This window comes from Passer domesticus, chromosome 3 (genome assembly GCF_036417665.1).
Source record: "Passer domesticus isolate bPasDom1 chromosome 3, bPasDom1.hap1, whole genome shotgun sequence".
Taxonomy (NCBI): domain Eukaryota; kingdom Metazoa; phylum Chordata; class Aves; order Passeriformes; family Passeridae; genus Passer; species Passer domesticus.
The window spans coordinates 67,620,678-67,638,706 of record NC_087476.1 but is presented as its reverse complement, the minus strand read 5'-3'; the positions used below and the strand labels follow the sequence as shown (position 1 = coordinate 67,638,706).

The 18,029-nt window shown below is 38.7% G+C and overlaps 2 long non-coding RNA genes across 3 annotated transcripts; one reads left to right on the top strand and one right to left on the bottom strand.

Annotated features, from left to right (window-relative positions):
• Positions 1-9,843: 9,843 nt before the first annotated feature.
• On the bottom strand, positions 9,844-14,952 carry LOC135298129 (uncharacterized). Its single transcript, XR_010360115.1, has 3 exons — positions 14,784-14,952; positions 14,466-14,580; positions 9,844-10,854 (listed from the first exon to the last, which is right to left on the bottom strand). It is a non-coding gene; the product is annotated as an uncharacterized LOC135298129 (long non-coding RNA).
• On the top strand, positions 14,924-16,652 carry LOC135298130 (uncharacterized). 2 transcript variants are annotated; one of them, XR_010360117.1, is made up of 3 exons: positions 14,924-15,072; positions 15,692-15,843; positions 16,409-16,652. It is a non-coding gene; the product is annotated as an uncharacterized LOC135298130 (long non-coding RNA). The 2 variants fall into 2 exon arrangements; XR_010360116.1 differs by having other exon boundaries at positions 16,406-16,652.
• The last annotated feature ends 1,377 nt before the right edge of the window (positions 16,653-18,029 follow it).

Here is an 18,029-nt window from a genome sequence, read left to right as displayed (position 1 = left end):
GAGACCTACATTTTATACTAGTGAAAGTATCAGAAAGATAAAAATTTCTCTTTATGCAAGTACCATGGTTTTGAGGTTTATTTTAATTATATTTCTTTTAAGACAGTAGTAAATTGATGCAATAAATTCATGCAATTGTTGCATGCATTTTTAATAGCTGAAATGTCTCTTTTTCTTTAGTATGGTGAAGAAGACCAAAATTTGTCATTTCTTAATGGTGTAATTTGATAGTACTTTGAGCAGAATTCCTCATGACCCCTTTCTGGTACATACTGAGAGGAGTAGGGGCTTCTGCAGAAGATCTCATTTATTGGGCTGCAGTCTTACATCATGTGTAGATAAAGCTTTAGCTGCAGCCTCTTATCATTCTTAGAGCTTAACTTTCAGATGTTAATGATCTCTTCAGATAAAGCATTTCATAGCGTGCACATAAAGAAATTACATATAAGAGATCCTCCATATTTTTCATGGAAATTGGTGGGGAAGCCAGCTAGAACATCTGTGGGAGAAATGTCGAAAAGAAATGTCTGTATCTGATTAGCTACCAAAACAACTTCAGCCTTGGAAATCAGCTGAAATGCAGGCAAATTGAGCAGTAAGCCCATACTGTGAGATTCCCATTATTTATATCAAGGGTATTCTATCAAAAGTGCTTTCCCATTTTACAGGAGGAAAATGGGATCTTGATAGCAATTGTCAGGGTGGATGAATATGACTTTCCTTCCTTCACATTATTGTAAGAGGGTCTATAGAATGTTATATGCTGCAGTAGCACTTGTGGAGTTGTACAGGTGTAACTTGCATAAGCTATTAGGCGATATTGTTGGTGTAGCAAGAGGTTATTAGTAAGCAACTACTCTGAAACTGCTTTTTGAAGGTTAACTGAAGTAAAATATGATTCCTGCTTCACAAGTCAGCAGCTATGTTAATTGAGATGGTACTGCTTTGACAGTAATTTTCCAAGGAGAACTGCACTCTGTGGCCCATATGCTTTCACTCTGTGCAAAAAGAACATTAATTCAAATCCCCTGGTGATCTGACAGTCAACATTTTTTTAATCTATCCCATGTCCCTCCTACTGATCCAATAGATTGAATTAGCCAGGAAGCAGGCTTAGAAAACAAAGTGGGAAAACAAAGTAGGATTATCCTCCCCTTATTTTCCACCTCACATAGTCTGAATATATTGAATAATTAAGCTTACCTTTTGGAAGAACAAAGTCCCATTTGAGCTAGGTGTTGGAGTACTTTGTTAATATGAAGTATTTTACCAAAATGCACCCGAGAGAAAATTGCCTGCTTTGGCTACATGGGCTTTTGTCAAATGATGATAAAGCTACTGGTAATTTATGTCAGCTTCAATGTTAGCACTATGTTGTTATATCTTTCTGAGGTGTGTGTAGGGGCGTGTGTGTGTGTGTAAAACAGGGTAACTAATAATAGCAATGCTTGTAAATTCTAGTTTCAAGCTTTCCTTACTCAGAGACTTTGGAGGACACGTATAGCTATATACTCACTAAAAGGGAACAAATGCTATATCAGAGAGAATTAATAATTAATTAATAACTATGTTGTTCCCACAGCTGACACCTCTGTGAAGAAAGTAGCACTTTTTTTTTATACACAGTCTGGAAATTCACATGAATAACAAGTACTTCACCTTAAAACTGTCAGATGTATTTGAAAATAGATTTTAATTACCATTAGCACTTCCAAGTTTAGTGCTGGCATCAGCCGGCTTGTTAATTCCAGCAGTGCAGGAACTGAAGTCATGACCAATTTTCTTTCATGCTCTAATAAACTGGCTGATTAAGTATAAGAAAGTTTGATGTCCAAAGTTAACCAAATGTTGTTTGTTCACTGGAAAGAAATACATCATGGCTAGGACCAAAATTTACATATGCAGGATGGAGCAAAGTGATCAAGAAACAAGGGCAAAAAGTGAAGCCCCAGAGACCTTGACTGTTGTCTTGCCTCTGCCACTAATTTATCATTAAGAAGTGATTGCAGCTTGCTGAACTGTTTGCCTTTGCCAGTTGTCATGGCTTGATACATTGAATTGACACCTTATTCGAGCCATGATGTCTCCTAATCTATTTCTGTAACACACTGCCATAAGTGATTGCAGTCTTGTTTGAAGCAATTATGAGTCTGACTGGCAGTAAACTGTAAACACTTAACTAAAGACATTTTGATTACAAAATATTCTCTTTTTTTGCATATATTTAAACTTTTTTGTGGGATGTGTTAGGCTCTCATGTGCATTCCAGCATTGCATTTTTAGGAGAGGGGGAATTACTGTTGAAGCTAAATGAAAATCTGGAAGCAGATAATAGAATTCATTGTAAAAAGCTAAGCAATTTAGGAAAATAATTTAGAAAAATTATAGTGAGCTGATACCATAATTAAATAACATTTTATTATTACTGGTCTGCTTAGATTGCATTGGAAATTTATATTGAAAATGTATTGGGAAAATGAAACACCAGACAACTCTGCAGCTGGTATAAATAGCTACCTCAGATGTGACAGATAATGGCTCAGGAACTGTTTCTGTATATCCATGAAAAAATATGTTATCCAAGAAAAAAGTTACTAGTTGTTGAAAAAAGTTTACTAGTTGTGCAGCACTCTAAAGGCAAATTACAATTCTGCAGTCATATACAGGTGAAACGATTTCTTTACCTGGATCTTTCTCCAAAGCTTTTATTGAAAGAATCACAAACTACTAAACTGAAATCTGGACCAGATGTACTGTGCTGGGAGCAGTTACAGGGAGCTCTACATTTGCATCAGCCTTGTAGGCTTCCTGAACAAGTGCTTGCTCAGAGCTGGAGGCCATATTTGTGGTGGGAATGCACAAGTGCAAATTTCCCCATAGCGTGCCCAGAAGTGATTCCTCTGCAGTCTTAAGGTACTCAAATGTTGCCTTGATCTATACTATATCACTGTATATATCTCCTCATAGATCTATGCATATATATACCCTGTATAACCATATATATCCTCATCTGTAATACTGCAGCAGCAAATTCAGGGTCTTTGTGCCCACCCTGGCTGGGTAAACATCTGCTAAGGATGGAGGAAGAGGCCCCTTTTGGTTTACAGGGACATGTCAGTCAGGCCTGAGAGTGGAGGGGTAGATTTGTGTGGATTGAACTCCCTCTAGAAGGAAGGGGTGAAGTTCTTAGCTTTCCCCCAAGGCAATTTGGCCTTTACAGATTAATTACTAATGAAAATGGGGAATAAATCTTCTCCTAACATTGAAGACACAGGACACTGAGGGTGCTAAGTTTCATAGCTGTGGAACAACTGATGGAAATACATAGAAAAATAAGTCAGGGGCTATTAAATACTACAACCATGTTCTCTGGTCTTGGAAATTCAACAAGATGCAAATCATGGTGAACTAGGGAAATATTTCTAGGCAAATCTCACCTCTGTCTGCTTTTCCTCTGTTGCTGGCCACATTTGGAGAAGGATACTGGTCTGATCCATGACAATTGTTCCTAGATTCTTAACCACACAAGTGTCCCCAGCAGAGCACTCCCATCACCAAATGTGCTCCATTACTTGGCTAGGTCCTTCATCACACCAGGCTGTGTCAGATAGACCCTCAGTTCTGGGCCTGGGTATCTGCTTGCTCTTTTCTTCCAGAGCAGGTTCTACCAGAGTGTGCCAGTAAACCAAAACTGCACCTTGTTCGTCTGGTATTTCACACATGACAACTAGCAGCTAGTAACAGATTGATAGGTGAGAAGGGGAGAAAAGGGAAATCAAAGCTGACAAAACAGATCTGTTTTATTGAAAAGAGGTGTTTTTAGCTGGCCAGGTAATTAAAAACCAGATAGATTGAGATGGTTTATTAAACCAGGTTAATTCAAGCAGACCAAACCCCTGGAGCTTGGTTGCCTTCTCTCCCAAAAGGAAACCACAGCTTTTACAGGACTGCTCATGTTTTTGATGTGGAGAAAAGAAAGTTGGGGAGTGTGAGGGAGAAACAGATAAATTGGCACAGCTCCAGCTATCTGTACTAATGATGACTTTTGTAATTGCAAAATAAAAAAGATCCAACCCTTAGCTGAAATTATCTTCTGTTTTAACAATAGTTTGTTTACCTTTAGCTTTGGAATGGTATGTACTGCTTTCTGGGATGATTAGCTTAGCCTGTAGTTTTGGCTGAAAAAAATAAGTGATTTTTTTTGTCAGAAAGTAAACCCTTTATACAGATTACTGCAGTTGACAAGGCATACAGTTAAAGAGTTTGGCAGATTTACCATCTAAAACATGATTTAAGTGAAGAGGGAAAAGCAGCATTCCAAGCATAACCAATGATGCCTGGCCTGGATTGACCCATGCTGAGAAATTGTTTTATCTCAGGAATTCAGGCCAGGCTGAAAACTGCTATTGTGCTGGAGAGACTGGACGTCTGGTTGTACCTGGGCTTGTGGCAGCTGTCTTTGGTAGGTCCAGGCTCCTCAGAGACATTTCCTCCAGGTATTGTGCATGCCATTTTGCACTCCTTCACTCTGTCTGACCTCAGCATGGTGTCTGTTGGCTCACAGGGACAGCAGCAGTCACATTTTAGCCTCCTGCTCCCCATCACTTCCCTGTGAGACCAGCCAAGCAAGCCATTGAAATGTGACTTTGGACAAAAGGAATTTGCTCATGTTCCCAGGGCTTTGAATGTAACAGTTAAAAGAAACTTCACTCTATGTGGTATAGCTCAAGCTGTTCGTGTATTACCTGTGTGACCACAGCCACTAAGGCAATTCTTTAGTGTGACACAACTCCTATCTAATTCCTGTGTCTTACATGCAACCACTCCATGTAGATGTGGTCCTGAGGTCTTTCAGCCTAGTGGCTTACTTTAACCCAGTGCAAAAGATTGCCCTCTATTTCTCTGTCATTTGTTGGTTCTGATTTTACAGTGATCCCCTGAGAATTCAAAGAAAGCTGTTGAATGCTTCCTTGCAATCTGGATTATATTACTGTTGGGAAAGTTTCTGCTTTTGTCTAAACCAGCTTTGTTTGTTTAATTATTCTCACACTAGTACATTTTCTGTCATTTGCCTGCAGGCAGGCTACCTCTTGACAGAGCCTGCGTGCCACACTTGACTCTTTCATCACAACAGGAGCAGAGATTGTTCTGCACTTCTGAGAGCCACCTCGACCTGTTTTTTTCATTGAGGTTAGAAGCCAAGCAAGAGACATCAAAGTGTTGCCACAAGATGTTTGGAAATGCCTTCTTTAAAGCCACTCTGGCTTTAACTCTCTCAGTTAACACTGAGATTTGCTGCACTTTTTTCTCCTTGCTTCACACTCACAAACTTTTTGTTTTGCCTATGCAGAAAGAGCGGTTTTCTTACACATGCATTACAGACAATTTACAGTTCATGCAAAAATATATTTTTGTTACAATTCATCAAGGCTAAAACCACATTAATTTAGCAGTCTGGAAAATTACAATTTGATCTTTAGTGTTGATTAGCTGGCATTCTGTCTAAATAGGAGGTGTCAGCTGGGGACTTAGTTGCTTGAAATTTGAGCATTACTTGGACCTAAATTAAAGTGTATTTTCAAAAACTGACGCAATTACTAAAACTAAAACAATTACTTCTCATCAAGCTAAGGTGATAGAGTTATTTCCATTGCTCTGACTGCAGGCCAAATCAAAACACTTTACAGAGGAATCATGATGCATTAGTGACTGAATCTGCATAGTGTTTAGCAGCTTAAAGGTCAAATATATTCATGAGAACATATAATCTTATGTGTGTTTGGTGAATGAATAAGAAAAAGGTATCTGTTAGAGGAGGATCAGAATATTGAAAAAAAAAATATTACACACTTTTACATGGGTATTACAGGTGTTATTGCAATGACAGATGTCATTCCAATGACAGATGTCTGCAAAGCAGTTTCAAGAACACTCATGAAAACTAAAGGATATACTTCAGCCATCAGAATTTAAATAGGTACTCTGCTGCCATATGGCATAGCTGTTTTCAAAGCAAATGCAAGGTTTTTTTTCTTTTCTGGGAGACCAGATGGCAAAGAGGTTGGTATCTAGAAGCTATCACACCTAGATCGTCAGTATCAGTTAGTTGCATGGGAGAGCAGGTAATTTTAATCTGGTAATTTTTCAGTAGTTTATACAAATAATGTATGCATTTATTTCCCAAACAAACACAAAAATATATAGTAAGATTCTTGTGATAAATTAAACATGGTTTTTGTGCAGTATTGAAAGTCACAATTTGATGCACCAGAAGTGTGAACTATCCCTTTTCACAAGTGATCTTTTTATCTTCAGGGACTTACCAGTAACATGTGTAATGTGCAAACAGTCCTGAGACCTGGGAGAGCCCAGGCTGTAGCACTGCTGACCAAACACCTTCCAAAAGAATTACAGCCACTAAAATGCCTTTTATGTTGCTAGAGCAGATGAGAAAGAATTGATAGCAACATAGCTTATCACCCAAAACAGATGATAAATGCTGTATTTGTGGTTTGACTCCTATTAAAGGATGCAGAACAAGCTGCCATGAACAGAAATTCCATGACAAGGTGAGAGCAGAGCTCAGTGAAGTTGTTAAAGTGTGCCATAATTTGTAATGTAGTTCAGAGCTGTAGGGAAGTGAGCTCCCCCAGCTGTCCCCACTCTACTGTGTGCTGGTTTGCATCACAGAGTGCAAATACACTGGAGCTTTGTGTATTTATCAGGGTGTTTTTGCTGTGTCTCACTGGGAAGGGGAACTTCCTTTTTCCCCGTAGCAGGAACATGGCAGTTCAATATAGACCAGTTGCAACTGGATCAAGAAAACTCCAGTGGTTACATTTTGAGAAATTTGTGTTTGCAGTTGAATATGTATTACCAGAAAAATTAAGCAGAAAATATGGCAGACCCCTGAGATTTTCATAAATTAAAAAACAAAACAAAAGAAAAAATACCATGACATCAATAGTAGATACAGAATTCTGACAATCAAAAGTCAAAAATCTCAATTCCTTTTTTTCTGTCTTGAAACAAAAATATGTTTTCTGATGTTTCCTTTTCAGTTTTGGATTAGGCTTTTCTGGATTGGCCACTTGACATGAGCAAAAATTATGCAAGAAAAAAAGAAAGAAAAATATCCAACACAGAAAACACACAATTTTTTTTAAGGTTGTTTTTTTTTTCTGGATTAAAACAAAAACATCTGATCCAATCTGTTTCTGACAACCTGACAGTCTTCTGACAAGCTGATACATTTCCTTTCATTCATTTAATTACACAGTTACTTTTTATTAACATATTTGAGAAGTTTCATGAGTTCCTATTTGGGTGCTCTACCTAAAATGCACACAGGTAATAAATAGCAGTTTGTCACAAGAACTGGGGATGGAGCAACATTTTATTAATCCCTAACTCCCCTTTCTGATTGCAGTGGAGCTGTGATCATGTCACTGCTTCTGTTGTCAGTTGGCCACAGAACTACAAAAGCTAAAAAGGGATAGACATTCCCATCTGAAAAATCCCACTGAATACATTGTTATTGCCAGAATAAATTTGATTACAAGTACTACAACTAACCACAATACAGAGAAAAATAAACAAACCTGTGATATGGCAAAACCATCATTTGAGCCTTTTTACTCAGCAGTCATTTAGAAATAGAAAGAGTAATCAAGTGCCTCTGAGGAGGAGTTTTACCTGTTCCTTGTTTTCACCTTTATTTTTACTTCATCCACTACAATGGTCCTTCATCTTTTCAGTTTTGTTGTGTTCCCCATTATATCCCATAATTTTATTTTCTGATGGTCTATTTATAAACTTAATCAAACACACACAAATAGTTACTGTAGATAATGCAGTTGAACTTCATTAAAAAACTGCAGGAAATTATAATAGCATTGTAGTGCACCAGAGTGGAAAGACATTCACTGCTGCTCTGTATTTCTGCTCTTCTGAAAACATACTTATTATCCACAAGTACCTCTTAAAATATCACATCTATTAATTGTATATGGGTTTATGTCACACCAGCCATTAACCTGTTTACATCTTTAAATTCAACCTTGTACTTGAACTAAGCTCTGCATCTAAATTAATCATCTTTAGGCCACAGCAACCATTCTGCTTCCTTTAAATCAGATCACTTATTGCTAAACTTCCATACTACCTACAGAATTTTATCCAAGAATTGTTCAATAGACTGAATTGTGCCTAAAAGATATAATGCTTGTAAATACATTTTTCTGACCTTACAAAGCCATTTAATACACAGCAATAAATATTTGATGAATTTATCATAGAGTCATTCAATGCAAGCCTCATATTCTAATATTTTGATGTAGATATTCCGTAGAAAGTAGAAATACTCTTCAACGTGTTGGACACAAATGACAGGTCACATCATGAGAGGAGCCCCTGCCTTCTCCCTATTGCTTGGAAAGGAACCAGGTCCAGCTTGGATGGACAAGATCTTTGTCTGGGAACAAAGTCTGAGGGCACAAATGGCTAAGTGGCCATTCTCTGCTTGCACCCAAGGCTGCTGTGCACAGAATGGGCACACAGTGCATTAAAACTCATAGCTGATGTCTGAAACATTGCAAGACAATTGAGCCAAGTGAAGCAACTTTACAGCCATTTCCACACAATTCTTCTCTGAAAAATTAAAACTTCTTCTTCAATACAGAAAAAAACCCTCAGCTTTCCTTGATGGGAAAGGAAAAACCTCTGTCTAAAGAATTCTTTGTAATGAGCTCATTTCAAACAAGATAATCTCAAACTACAGCCCAATCTGTCCATTGCATGAGGATGATATCTGTCTGTGAATGACCAAATTACATTTGTGCAGGACTGTTGTGCCTGTAAGACACAGCAATTTTACAAATGTCCTAACAGCCCTTCTGGGCATGTTTCTATCAAGGCAGCAAAGTTCAGGTGCCGCTGAAATTCCCATGGCTTAGTCTTTACACCTGCACTAAGGGATTTTTTTTTTCTCCATGTTCCACATAGGTCAAGTCAGGAGACAGCAGAAATCTTAACTGCAACAAACTCAGCTTTCTGTTCACCTGAAGAGCCAAAACCCCACAAGTGGGCAGGGCAGGCAAACGTGGTGTTTGATGGTGTTGGGGCAAAGGGAAAGCTGTCAGGTCACCTGGGACCTGAAAGATCATGAAAGCTCCAAATCTGCTGAGCATCACAGGCACCTATTTTGACTGAACAAGCCAAGAAGAGAACTGGGGGTTATTTATAACACAGCCCAGTCCAAATTGGGTGACACTGACCACAGTGACTCTTGCAGACCTGGAGGTTTCTCACCTGCAGCCCAGGAGCCTGGGAAGACTCCAAAACTCTTTGCATTTGCACCAACATTAAGGGCCACTTCTGTGTTAAATATGCAGAAACCACAATATTTCTTTTCTCTGAATTGGAACTTTGCCTCTCAAATACTGATTTTTTTTTTTAAGAGTGACCACCAAATTCTGTCTCTTTCTTCATGAGAGATAACAGGCTAATACTGCTGAGCAACTGACTGTCTTTCCTGGCTCTGTCCAATTAAAATCTTATTTGCAGTACTTTTATTATTAGATTTTTTTTCCCACTTTATGTAGGTTTGGAGGGTATTAGAGTGCTCAAGTGAAATATTAGAAGAGAAATCTGAACATACCTTTCAGTGAACAGTACAGATGCATTATTCATTCAAATTTATCACATAAGGCAGTGAAATTACAATCTCTTATAGGAACTAAATATATGGTCAAGAGTGTCTGTAAATTAGCCACCATTCGTCTTTATTCTTCAGTGCACTGTGCAATGTTCAGCATAAAATTAGAATTCTTGTCTTTCAAAGAGATCCAGCCATTTGATTTACTTTATAAAATGGCCTAAAAGGAGACAAATTTTACAAGGTTTTCCCATAACTTTTGATTCAATCTAGGGGAGAAGCACAAATTTTAGAGTATATAATATCTATTTCATATATATCTACTGCTCTGGTTGTGTCTGACAAGAAAAGATCTCTATAAATCAACACTACAAGAGTGACATTTAGAAACAGCAAATCTGAAAGAAAAATATGTTGTTGTTCTATTAAGGAGCTATACTAGCTGCCAGCTCATTCAAAAACTGGAAAGTTGCCACTCCACATGCTTGGTATCATACCAGCATTGAAACAACTTATATTGCTGTTAGAAGGATCATTGAAAGCATCTCTTCTGTCTGTACTTAAGTGTGCCTGAGACCCACAACAGCAACCATGAGACCACACTGATCTCTTGAGACCCTTTGGAAATACAAAACAGATATCAAAGGTAAAAGCTGAAAGGAATTAACAAATCATATAGGTGAAGCTCACAGAAATAAATTAGGAAGGCAGTCCTAAGCCAAGTAGCAAAATTTCCATAATGAGCAGGCTGCTTGAGTCTTTGTATACCCATGACTTAATGTGGCATGGGAATAACTCTCCTTTTGAGGTAACTGTTCATTCAAACCACAAAAGGTAGTTACAACTTTGTCATGATGCTGTGTTCTTCTCAAATTGAACAATATCATTTCAGCATTTGGGAAATATCTGATTCATATTTATCATATTAGACTTCTTTATGTTATGTGCATTAAAAACAACTCCAAATTAAAGTTGTCCATGTACACAAAACTAAACAGGGAGTAAAATAATCTTCTTCACTACTAGCCCCTCCCTCTTTCTGTTCCCCGTGGTGCTTGAGAAAATAACTCAAAGCCAAGTATTTCTGTCGGCTTTGCTGGTGGTCAGACTGTTCTTCTCCAAGAATCCAAGTTTGACAGCTGCTTATGGTGCCATCCCTTCATTTGCTCTCTTGGCAATCTGCTCTGCTTTGTAACATCCTGAGGAAGAAAGGAGGGAGGAAATGAGAAATTACTCATGACTATGGGCTAGAAAAGCAATAGCAGTCATGAAGTGCTTTTTCATGATCGATCTATTAGATGCTTCTCTTAGCAGATTTCACTTATGGAAAGTCTGCTTGGGTCAGAACTTCTCCCAACATATCTTGTGAAACTCTTCGGAAGGCAAAAAGGTTGCAGAGATGTAATTCTGCTCAGATAGGACCCCTTTCTTTCTTGACTGTGAGTGATTTTTTTTACCTCTCTCAGCCCTCATACTACTGAAGTGTTTGTTGAAAAACAATTTTATGCTGAGGTTACACAGATCTTGTTCACCACATTTTCATTCTCACTGGCACTGGCTAGAATGTGACAATTCTGTTTGATGACAAATGCAGAGATCTTGTTTCTACAGTGAAACCGGAAGAAAAGCTATATCTCAAGATATGTTTGGAGTGTTGTGGGGGAGCAGGAAGAAAGGCAAGATAGTGAGAGTGATAATTTGTGCTGAGTACAGTCATTGACGTTGAAACCAGAGCAGTCTCTTGGATATCAGATTCAGAGTTCAGATTTAAAACAAAATACCTTGGCTTTGCCTGTGGAGGAGAAGGAAGGGAAGAAGGGGGCGTGCCTGCTCACACTGTAGAGGACTGATTGCATCCTGTCTCCTGCTGCTGCTAGCCTCACACTAACCACTCAGTCTCCTGCTCTTCCCAGTGAAATCTCCTCAAAAGATTTTGTTGAAAGGCTCCCTATCATTTCTTGTTGTTCTTGATGGAATTTCTTCAATGCCATTTCCTGATCTGGCACTGGGATGGGTGGTGCCAGGTCATTTCTTTGTCATCAGGGGAACACAGTCTTATGAAATCTCATGCCAATATCATACTGCTTATTTTTAGTTCTGCTATATAAGAAAAGCTCAGAGGAGTTGGTGCTGTCACTTCTGTGAGATTCATGCATGGTCACCAGTTTAACAACTTTATTTTTACCTACCCAGGGGATCACATGAAATCATGATAAAAACATTTTTTCCGTCTTCTCTTACTTAGCTGTGAGATATCTGTGCTGCAACAGATGTCTGAGCAGCAGAGGAGAGGAGAGAGGGAAGGAGAGGACAGGTGTGTGCCAAAGGACAAAGCTTCGTGGACACTGCTCTACACAGTACTCCTAATCCTCAACTGTCCACATGCCTTTCCACCTCTGCTGGCTGCAGATCTGCCATGAAGTTCATTTTTAGAGAAATCATGCCAAATTTCCTCTTTCATGGAGGCTGCCATGGCTTTGTTTGGTACTGGCAATGTAAAGGACCTTTGAAGTGTGTGTGGGTATAAATGACACCCTTTATGGCCCCTCTACTCTGTATAAAAAAGCTTAAGTGCAAATTAGAAAGATTTAACTGTTTTCAAACAGATACAGTATCACCTGCAGTAATGGCATGCGAAAAATCCTTGCACTTATTTTTATTACTTAGATTTGAAGTAGTAGAAAAATGATAAAATAATAAAAGTGAGAGGGTTATGTTTCTTTAATGCTTAATAATTTACAGAATGATGAGCTTACTGTGATTCAAGGAAGCTTCTTGCTGATGATATTCAGGCTACCTATCTTTGCATCCTCCAGAATTTTTTTTTTTTTTTTTTTTTTTTTTTTTTTTTTTGTTAATGTGAGGTCAACTTCTAAGCAAGGTTCTTTGCTGTAGGCACAAATACTTCTGGAAATGAAAGTGCTTCATTTCCAGGATGAGAAGATAAGCCAGATAGTGCTGCAAAGGAGCCATCCAATCCTGGACCTATGCACCCTCTGCCACAGGAACTCAGGACTTACTCTCCACCCTCAGCAGCATCACCATCCCTTCTTCATTTATCCCCAGAATGACAGCCTAGCAAAGCTGCCTCTTCCTCTGAGGAGCAGCCACAACTCCCCAGCAGTGTGGCCTCAGCATCATTGCCCTGCTGGGATGTTCAGCAGTGTGGTGCTGCTGCCCTGTGGCATTTCTGAGCACGTTTGTCTGTGTGTTGACCTTGGTAATGTTTCCATGGATGCCTCTGGCATGCTGCTGCTCCCCACTGGGAAGGGACTGTCCTTAATGAGGTATTTTCTGAAAATTGTTTGAGTTGCTAGTCTGACTCCATTCCTGTTTAGTGATAAATCTTACATACTTTCCAGGACAGAAAGATACTTTTTTTTAAAGTATCTCTATCTATAAGATTCTTTTTGTTTATGTCAAGCGGCTGTCAATCACATTTACTCTGTCCCCAGCTCAAAGACAACTAACTGCAGTCAGCATTTTGGTTTAGATATTTTGCTTTGGTTCAGATGGATTTCCTTTTTTTTTCTTTAGAGTTCTTTCTTTCTTTCTTTAGAGTCCTTTAATCTTCTGATCTAGTTTTCTGGTCTTCCTGTGCGTGGAAATAAAATTCCAAATAAAAGTAATCAAGGTTCCAGAAAAAGCTTTTTCAGAGTAATCTGAAAACTTCTAAAGATTTTCTTCTAAAACCTTTCTGCATTTTTACCAAATTAGTTTGCTTTGAAATGTCTTCACAGGCTTTGTCTGTGACCAAATCCTTCTGTTTATTTGGTTCAGCAGCTCTTGCTGTACTTGACTTGAAATCCATGAGCTCTATGTACAAATCAGTCAGACATACAGCTCCTTCCCCAGTAATATAAATAGCTGTAAAAACTGGAAATGGTTTTACACCCACACAGTTCCACTGAATATTCTTAGTTCACCCTGTATCCTTGATAGAACTAGATTTGAGGCCAACATTTGGAAGCAGTGTGGTGTTCCAGAAGATTTTAAAATTCCATTTCTCAAGTAAATGCAAGTCCCATCAGCTCCTTAATTCCTAAACTGTTTTTGAACAAGATTGAAGTCTCCCAAGCCATCTGTTGGGCAGCTCCTCTGGTTCCCAATGTGCATCACTGTCTAGAGATCCCAATCTGTTCCAGAGACTGTGCAGGAAAAAGCTTACACACTGTAGTCATCTGTCTTGTCTGATGTGGGAGGCCAGATGCAGGTAGGAAAGTAAACATCCTTTGTGAGCCAAAAGAACTAGAGATGTCTATCAGTTTACTTGCTGAAATACGTATTTGCTTCAGAAGGAGATTAATGAGGTCATTTTTACTGACTTTGTAGAATGGATCCCAAGGTATTTTGTTGCACAGTGGAATTTTTGGGTGGTTCCCGCTTTTCAGCTATGACATTTTGAGGGGTGTGCTTTTTTAATCAAGGATGACAGACATCCAGTAGGACAATCTAATTAATTTATGACTTGTCTTTGAACAAGTAATTTTTATTGATTGATCTCCACTGGTACCCTGAGGCATCAGATGAGACTTAGGTATAGCCACTTTTTTTATTGTACTTGCTGTGAAAACATTTCCATTTGGATGTTCTCCCAGTCACACAAAAGTTATAAAACTTATAGAATAAGTTACAGGAAGGTATGTGTGAATTTTCTAGTTTGTCCTGGGGAAAAACAAAACCTCCCTTCTACCAGTGGCCTGTTTTTTATCTTTTATATTGTTTTTCACCTAAATGACTGCAGTGAGTTCAGGGCAGTACACCTAATCCAAAACCAAACATTATTTTGTCTACTAATACATCTACTCACGTCTTTCCTGACAGAATAAGGTTAGCTTGCTCCCACTGATCCTAGTTATTTTATTTTGCTCATCCTTGCACCTATTAGCTGCTGAATATTCTGCTGGCATTTTGATACCCTAAGACTGAAGCAGAAAAGAAAGGGGAAGATTAAGGGAGGAGAGGACAGATTTTCAGCTGTGTCAATGCTTTTGAGGAGAGCATCTCCTGACTTAGGTGCTGGGTGGCTTTGCACACCAATTCAGAGATCCCAGAATAGCTGAATTTAGGGACAAATATGAGGATGTTTCCAAGTAACATTGGCCTTCTTGACCTTTAATGATCTTACCTTTCTGTCAATACAGGAGTGGGAAGTGCAATGTTTCTGTGTTGGAGCTGCAAGGTACTCTAAATTAGATGCTAGAGGAGGGATAAGGTGGCTGTGACATCAGCACTCCACATGTTGCACTGGAAGAGTCACTGTCTGGAAGGGCTCAGTCGCAGCACACGGGACATCCTGAAGGGTTACACTGTGAGCCTATCATCATGTTAGCTCTTGGGCACAAGGAAGCTCTTTCTTCATGAAGGCTTCTTCATGCAGGCTGTTCCTCCAGGGATAAAAGTTAAAGTAAACTCAGGTTAATATAAATTGATCAGGCTGCTGAAGATGACGCAAAAGTGAAAAATCATTGTCAGTCTGTGCTTCAGCCCTCTTCTTCAGCTTTCCTTATTTCAAGGTGTTCCTCTGGCCCACAGTCAGAGCTGGCCAGAAAAGTAGGCAGGGTGTCAACACTAGTGGACTCCCTTGCACATGTACAGTCTTGCTATATAATTTTAAATACATGCTGATGGACACAAATCTTTGTCTGAGAGTATTTATTCAAGTGCATCCTCTTCTTCAGTCCATGAAACAATACAATGTGATGGCTTATGTAGCCTATAAGCAGGACATGGAAGCCATGTCTCTCTCAAGAGAAATACTGAAAAACTGTGCAATTCACCTTTAAAGATTATACAAAACAAAGGCCGTCAGACCTCACCCCCATGCAGTGTTTGGTATCTTTACTAGTGACAGAGTGATATTCAACACAGTACAAACAACAAAGTGTCAACAGGCAGGAATTGTCAAGCATAAGAAAAACATGAACTAGACCTCCTCACCATTTTAGAAATCCATGTTGCATTAAGTCAGTTGGGTACTTTTTCCTTACCCCATCATTAATGAATCCTTCCTCTTCTTATGCATGATATCTCTAGGAGCAGCCCTCTATTTGTGGGACTTCACTGTGAGGTGAAAGACATTGCTGAAGGAAACCAGCAGACCCTGAACAATGCTCTCTGCTTAGCTTCTTGTTTGGAAATGCTTTTATGTCGCTGACATTTGCATGCTTTTCTACTCAAGAATAAAGGTAATAACAAGAAAAAATTGTCAACATTCAAGTTACATATCTATGCAAACAAGGTGACCAAGGTGGTGACAATATTGCTAATGCAATGTTATTTGTTATCTTGACATTTATACTTCAATGTTCATCTAGTTTAACTCAGTTAGCCTAACCAATCAACAGGCAGCTCACACCCCCAAAAAGCTGAACCCATGGATCTCTTCAAGCACCTGCCCATGTTGATGGCATTCTTCACCCTCTAGTTTAGACAGGGCAGGATTTGATTTTCTGTACTACAAGTTAGCAACTGAGATCTTCCACATGAATCACAAGCATGAAAGCAGCATATCTGTTAATTAACATTAGGAAAAGTCTCTGCTCCCTGTGATTTGATTCCTTACTCAGTATGGTGAAATAAACCACTGCTCAAGCACTGAACATGCATCCCCTATCCAAATAAATACAACACATAGGGTGGTGGAGAGGAGAAGGAGAAATAAGGCAAGGAGAAAAGGAAAAGAAAACAAAGGCTGGTTTTGAAGCAATTAATTCTTATTCTCACTGTTGGTATGCTTTGTCTTTGAAGCAGGTGCTTTCTGGAAGCTCAGAGTAACAGGGGACCTGCCTCAGGTTCTGCCTACGTGGATGTTCAGCTCTGTCACCTCCATCTAAAGCCTTCCTCGCTGGTTTGCTCATCCCTGTTGGCTCAGTTTGTGACCACACAGCTGTCACAAACTGAGGGAGGGAGATGCAGGCTCCACTAAGAGCTTTTGGGAGTTTAATGCACTTTTGATCCAAAGAACACATGTATGTTATCAAATAGAGTAATCAACCTTTTCAGGATCCAAACCATGAGTTTTTATATAAATAATACAATAAAATCTAAGTCTTTAATGAAGGCCTATGTTCTCCACCAGCAGTTTTCCTTTGCCTTCCGTGTGTGTACGTGTGTTTTTCCTTTTGTCCTGCACATAAATACACATTCAGATGTGCATATGCACTGATATTTACCTTCCACATTGAAAATGAGCCATATCAAAGCCTAAAGAATGTTTTAATAGTATGAGTTCCCAGATCAGTGCACATTAGAGCATTTTGTGGACTACTCTGAACTCTCAGCATGGAAGCAACTCCTCCAGTGTGTTACTAATATCACCTTTCCCAAGCAAAATGAGGATTTTATAAATAATGTGCAGGTACCATGTGCCACTAGAAGGTATTTCATATTATGTGGCTTCACAATTAAAAATCACCCAACATAATGTGGCTGCAATATGCAACTGATCACAATACAGGAAAAATCAAATATTTCTGCAAAAATGGACATTTTCATCTCCTGCTGGGAGTATGATTATGCCTTTTCAATATTCTAATCTGAGTCACACAAAGTTGATCTTGCAAAAGGCTTTTAACAATCTTTTTTTAGTCATTTAGAAATATGCTTTGCTAGTTTTGCTGAGGTTATGCAAAAACAACCAACAGACATTCATTAAAGCTTTTGTTTGAAAGGTATTTGTTACGGGTTTTTTTTTTTTGTTGTTGTTGTTGTTTTGTTTGTTTTTTTTTAATTATTTGCTAAAACAGAGAGAATATTTGAAGTTTTATCTACTGCCCAAATAGAAATTTGGGACAAAATCTTACTTCATCTTATGCATCCACTAACTGCTTAAATCTGTATCTGCTATTTTCTATCCTAAATCTGCCCACCTGCATCAGCATTTTCCCATAAAAAACATTGTTTTTATTTTCTTCTCATGTCCTCTAATGTACTATATTATGTGGGTGTTCTCCTGCCACTGAATATTGTTCTATTATTTTCTCTTTCCCACATACTAATATGGATATATATACATACACTACCTACACAGCATCAGAATTAGTTATGAGGTGGAAAAAGCAGGGATTCATATGAAAGGGAAGCAGAGAGATCTGCTTTTTTTTTCTCTTTCTGTTTCTCTTCCAATTTCTACTCCAAAAAATGGTGTCAGAGAAATTCCAGCAGCAGATTACTCTATTGAAAAGAGATTTGCCAGTCAGCCTGAACAATCATTTGTTAGCTGTCAAGGTGGAAAATGCATCTTCTGAGGATCTGAGTGAAGTCTTTCAGCAACGACCCAGCATTGAAGGAAGTCTGATTGTTCTCCTCCTTTGAACTCTTCAAGCAAGATCATTAAAGTGTTTGCTATATTTTTAAATTCCTTTTTCTCCCA